The sequence below is a fragment of the Vanessa cardui genome, chromosome 22 (genome assembly GCF_905220365.1).
Source record: "Vanessa cardui chromosome 22, ilVanCard2.1, whole genome shotgun sequence".
Classification (NCBI taxonomy): Eukaryota; Metazoa; Arthropoda; class Insecta; order Lepidoptera; family Nymphalidae; genus Vanessa; species Vanessa cardui.
In genome coordinates, this window is record NC_061144.1 from 2,909,684 (window position 1) to 2,915,984 (window position 6,301).

Consider the following 6,301-nt stretch of genomic DNA (forward strand, 5'->3'; position numbering starts at 1 on the left):
ACGTGGTATATTTCCTGACCTGATGAAACATAGTAAAGTCATTCCAATATTTAAATCTGGTAGCACTTCAGATCCTAATAACTATAGGCCTATCTTAATACTACCTACCCTCAGCAAAATATTTGAAAAAAATATTTTAAATTAATTATTAGCATATTTCAATAGACACAATCTGCTTCACAGAAAACAATTTTGATTCATGAGAGGTCGCTCGACTACCGACGCAGGTATCGAACTTATAAAAAATATTTATGAGGCCTGGGAGGGGTCGCAGGATGCCTTAGGGATTTTCTGCGACTTATCCAAAGCCTTTGATTGTGTTCAGCATGAAACTCTGGTCAGGAAACTATATCACTATGGAATTAGAGAATGTGCACTCGACCTTCTGACTTCCTATCTTAACAATAGAATTCAGAGGGTTGACGTTAAAGGGACAAGGTCTCCTGGGGTCTCAGTTGGTATGGGGGTCCCACAAGGATCAATTCTTGGACCTTTTCTATTCCTCATATACATAAATGACTTGCCCTTTCTTGTTGGGAACAAACATGATATAGTATTGTTTGCTGATGATACCTCTTTGGTTTTTAAAATTAATAGGAAACAGGTTCAGTATGACGATGTAAACAATGCTATGTCCGATATAGTACATTGGTTTAGCGTAAATAATCTTAGACTGAATAATAAAAAAACTAAAATTGTAAAATTTAGCACACCAAATGTGCAAAATGTATAACCCGATATACTTATCAATGGGGAATCGATGGATCCAGTTGAAACAACTGAATTTCTTGGCCTTACTCTTGATGCCAAGTTACAGTGGCTCCCCCATATAAACGGATTGGCGGGTAGACTGAGTTCTGCGGCACTTGCGGTCAAAAAAATTAGATTATTTACTGATGTTGATACGGCTCGACTAGTATATTTTAGTTACTTTCACAGTATAATGTCCTACGGTATTATGCTTTGGGGTAACGCAGCCGCTATCCAAACTATATTTGTGCTGCAGAAGAGGGCTATTCGCGCAATCTATAACCTAGGAGCCAAGGAATCAATAAGGTATAGATTTAAAGAAATTAAGATATTGACTGTTGCTTCTCAATACATATTTTGTAATGTTTTGTATGCAAGGAAAAATATTAATGTTTTTATGAGAAAATGTGATTCTCATAACATTGGTACAAGGAACAAACACAATCTTGTTACTCCTGTTACTCGACTGCATAGAGTCAGTAACTCTTTTGTGGGGCAATGTATACGCTTCTACAACAGGATCCCAGAAAGCGTTCAAAATTCTTCTGTTGCCAAATTTAAAAAAAATGTTAAGGAACGCTTGTGTGCAAAAGGTTACCATACAATTAGCGAGTTTATGTTTGATAGCACACCTTGGGAATGAAACGATCGCCTCCTGGCTATTTCTAATCATATACTACTATGTATCTTATTAATTTGACAAAAAAAAAAAAAAATAACAAAAAAGCCGGTTCTTCTCAGGTCAGGGTGTTCCTTTTTCCGAACCGGTGGTAGTGTTTATTTGACAATCAATAAGTAAGTGTAATGCTTCTATATTGAATAAAGGAATTTGAGTTTGAGTTTGTTTGACTCCTTCGAAAACGACGAACCTGTTGGCTAATGGTCATATCAATGAGGAGTAGCTCCTTAGTGCCTCGTGATCCATCCCCACATCCATTCTGAGAGACAGACAAAATACTATTATTCTGTATGTGACTATTAATCTTATCTCTCAGAATGGAGGTTAGGAGCTTATAGACCGTCGGTAAACAAGTAATCGGTCTATAATTTTTAGGATCCGTTGCACTACCTGACTTATGGAGCAGGTGGGTGACTCCGGTGGTAAGGAACTGTGGAAGCGACCCAGACTCTAGAGCTGACTGGAACTGAAATGCCAAGCATTCATGCGAGCTGCGCAGCCATTTTAGCCAGAAGCTACGCAGTCCGTCCGGTCCCGGAGACTTCCAGTTGGGAACAGAGCGAACTGCGGCGGCTACATCTTCAGAAGCGATGGAAATTTTTCCCATCACTTCCAAAGGCTCGTACGTTTGCCTGACCTCCAGCATCCAATCACCTTCAATGTGCTCGACGGGCACCGACCAGATGTTGCGCCAAAATGTATTCGTGGCATCATCATCTGGGCGACACCCATCGTTCACATCCTGGTCGAGTCGCTCCCATGTTCTGTACACCCACCTTTGATCGCTCTGGAATTTGCGATTCAAGTAATAACGGTCCACTCGCCGCCTGTACCGACGAATGCGGCTTGCCCATGCATAAACTTTTTGTTTAAGGAAGTCAATACGCTCCACCACATGGGATGGATACTCTTGCGGACCGATACCAGTCCCCAAGAATGCCCGCCCCACGAAACGCATTACACTTGGACGCGTATTCCCTTCCTTAAAACAATATAGTTTTCCAATGAGCACTCTGGTCTCACTAATTCGCTTCTCAATCCTGCTCTGCCAGGCCGGTGCAGCAGCCTTTGGTCGTGTAGCTCGTTCGTTGTCTTCAAATGTAACACCGGCTACACGACATGCTGCAACAGCCGCACAAAACAGAATTGAGTGCGTATCCTTGAGATTGTCACTGCTCTCAAAATAATCTGCGAGCAGTGAATCCAAAGTGCACACTAGGTCTCTATTCCGTTTAGACATGGGCAAACGTGGCAACCGTGGCCTAAGCTCGGCGGGAGTGTTACGATACTCCCGAATCGCATCCCCCAGTGCGCTCCTCAATTGATCATTGTACTTACTTGTTGTAATAGCCATGTCACCACCGTCTTCATCATCATGTTCTGGGCCCTGTGGTATTGCAGGAAGTGGTTCCTCAACCACGGACGTTGATGGGCCGGAAGTTACACCGCTATTACACGTTTCTGAGCGAATCCGATCAAGCACGGTGTCACTCAGCCTGTTGTTACGCAGAATGACTCGCACCTGATCCGACAGTCGTTGAGCCGAGACGTTGATAGCTGGTTCAAGCGCCTGAAACAGAGAGAGCATCCTAACACGGTACGCCGTGAGGTTAGTTCCCCCCTCTGTAGCCCCATAGTATGCGCGCATGACATTTTCATTAATGGATTGTGTCCATCGCATGCGCTGCACACCACCACCGGAAGCGGGGACCCTGTTCGAGACCGGTTGGCCTCTGGCTCCCAAGCCCGTCGGTGGCCGGCGTCTCCCCGCTCGACGTACAGGTGTTGGCGACGTCGGCGGGGAGAAGCACTCGTCGCTCGAGCTCGACACAGCTGCAGACACCAGACTACTTCCTTGTGCGGGGTCCTGTGCCTGCGAGGCGGAGCTGAGCGGCGGGTCCGGGGATGGATAATTGTGCGCTCGTTTTCTGGCTCTTGTCAACATTTTTCATGGGTTTTATACATTATTTATTTTAGTTTGACAGTGTCACTTTCATTTTCGGTGGAATTGTTATTATATGTATATTTGTTCATTTTTGTAGGATTTTGTTGTTGTATTTTATTATTAATGGTCTAAAAATATATGTTTACACTCTTTTTGATTATTATAGATATTTTTAAATTAATTTATTTATATAATTTTATGACAGCCCATTTTTTTCATGTTGACGTATTAGTTGGTATTATTATTATTATTATTACAACTTTATTTAATTCCACACAAAATTATAATTTAAAATATACACAATACACAACATGCAGATTAATAAAGTATAAAAAAATAACAATCTGATTTAATTATTGATTACTTCGGGTGCTATTGTATTGTTGTATGGACGCCCTTAGGGGTAAAAGCCTCCTCCAAGGAATTCCATCTTTCTCTATCCCTGGCAGCAAACATCCGTTCCTGGCCAGCCGCTGTCGTTAGCTCATCTGCCCATCTTAAAGATGGCCGGCCTCTAATTGGTTGGGTCCAAAAGATACAAGAAAATTATTATATTATAATAGATTAATATTTGTGTTTACTTTGACTTGTCTATGGCTTAAATTTGACACTGACAGTGACATAGGACGGTTTGACAGTTACATGAGTTAAACACAAGCAGGGCGTAAATCAAAATAATTCTATTCAGAATACGTCATGCACATGTTTAGTACATGTTCAGTTCATTTAGCTACATTTTCAGGTAATTTCTCAAAATATTTAAAAAAGTAATTATTAATGTTCTGAAAAGATTGCCTATAAATTCGAACAATAATACACCGAATAATGATATCTGTTAATGAAATAAATATCAATCATACATTGTTTTTACCACTATGACGTCACCAAAATGACTGACAGCGTTTATAATCGTTAAAATTTAATTAAGTTTTAATAAAAGGAAGCGTGTTTACTTTGCAGGAAAATATTTTTTCGTCTTTTTATCAACAAGGAAAATCAATATTTTGTGGTACTTTTTTTACAAACGTAAAGAATAATTAGACTACTGTTGGTAGATTATTTTTTTCCATATTGATCGTTACTACAAGAATTAGAAACCAATCCTTACTTCAACAATATGCTGCTGATCAAAAGATCTAAGAATACACATGCTTTGTACTTTAATTAAACTGCCTCGCTTTTATTGAAGCGAAATTAAGGAATGAAAATATCATGGTGGAATAATTGACAGAAATATACGAACTTACCTAAGTAGACTTATACCAATCCCAATCTTTTAAATCGAGATAGTCCTTGGTTAGAAAACTTGGACATTTTTCGATGTTTATTATAGATTGAAATCTGAGTAAGCATCAATTGAGTTCTTAATTGGTGTACAAATCAATCTCGGTGTCAGCAGTGAAAGAAAACATCGCATGGAGACTTGTGTGATGAAAATGTGCCTAATGTGCCGTTCGTATGACGTTGGAATAGCGTTGTTAAGATTTGTAACTTCTCTTCAAAGCGGGAAGAGGCTATAACTCAGCATTTTTTATGATATAGGTTGGCGGACGAGCATATAGGCCACCTGATGGTAAGTGGTCACCATCACCCATAAACATTGACGCTGTAAGAAATATTAACTGTTCCTTATATCGTTAATGTGCCACCAACCTCGGGAACTAAGATCTTATGTCCCTTGTGCCTGTAGATACACTGACTCACTCGCCCTTCAAATTGGAACACAACAATACTGAGTACTGTTATTTGGCGGTAGAATAACTGATGAGTGGGTGGTACCTACCCGGACGGGCTTGAACAAAGCCCTACCACCAAGTGTCTAAAAATGTTTTTATTGAGAAAGTTTTTACATTAGATATACACTCACATCTCACGCTGCTCTTATGTAAAAACAACGAATGTTTGATAAATAACCGCATACATCACAACAAATCGTGTTAAAAATTCACAAGCATACAAAACATGAGAATTTAAAAGAAATTCAACATACATTACGGTATGAAAGTTTCATTCAAAATTCAATGTTTTAGCATTTCCCAGAGGCCCGGGTATGACTTCATTGCAATTTCAGATGCAAACAATGAAGGTTTACCTTACATGAAAATGCTGGAGGTATTTTCAGAGTATAACATGTCAAAACATGTTCAGTATAACATGGGTGCCATTTCGATTTTCTTATTATGTCTATAAAACGTTACCTTTTAAGGTAAAATTCAACCACAAAATACATTTACCCAATTCAAGTACTAACAACTGTATACCGTTAATTTTAACGAACACATACTTTTTATTATAAAATTATACATTATTAGAAACTCGATATAAAGCAAAGTTTGATATGAGAATAATTAATGGATATACATAATATTTTTTAATAAGTAGTAATAACGCAACTCGTTTTCAGACAGAAATACATATATGGATTAAGAAATCCAATTAAAGTGAATTTGAAAAAGATATGTAGTTTGTAAGAACAAACTACATATCTTTTTCAAATTCACTTTAATTCTTTGTCGATTTCATTCTCGATATTTCATCTTATTTTAGTAAGCTTAATCCACTCTTAACAGATTTGGATGTATTTAATATATAAAGTTTACCAATAAAAAATAATTTCCTATTATTAATGAAATGGAGGGTCCATTTCATTTCCAATTACAATTTCCAAGTATTGACCTTCATAGTATCAGTAACGGTTACTATCGAGTTTAATAATTGTCCACACCAAACATTAGAACTCAGTTAAAATAGTATCTGTTTCATGTAATATACAGAGCTAGTATAGTATAATTAAATATTGTACTCAGTAAGGGTTCCACCGTGTGGCAGGCTATATATGGCCGTCTGGCTATCTCAAACAGATCAGGTATACTATAGTCTAACATGACATTATTGAAAAAAAAAAATGAAATTAAAAATCCCCAACA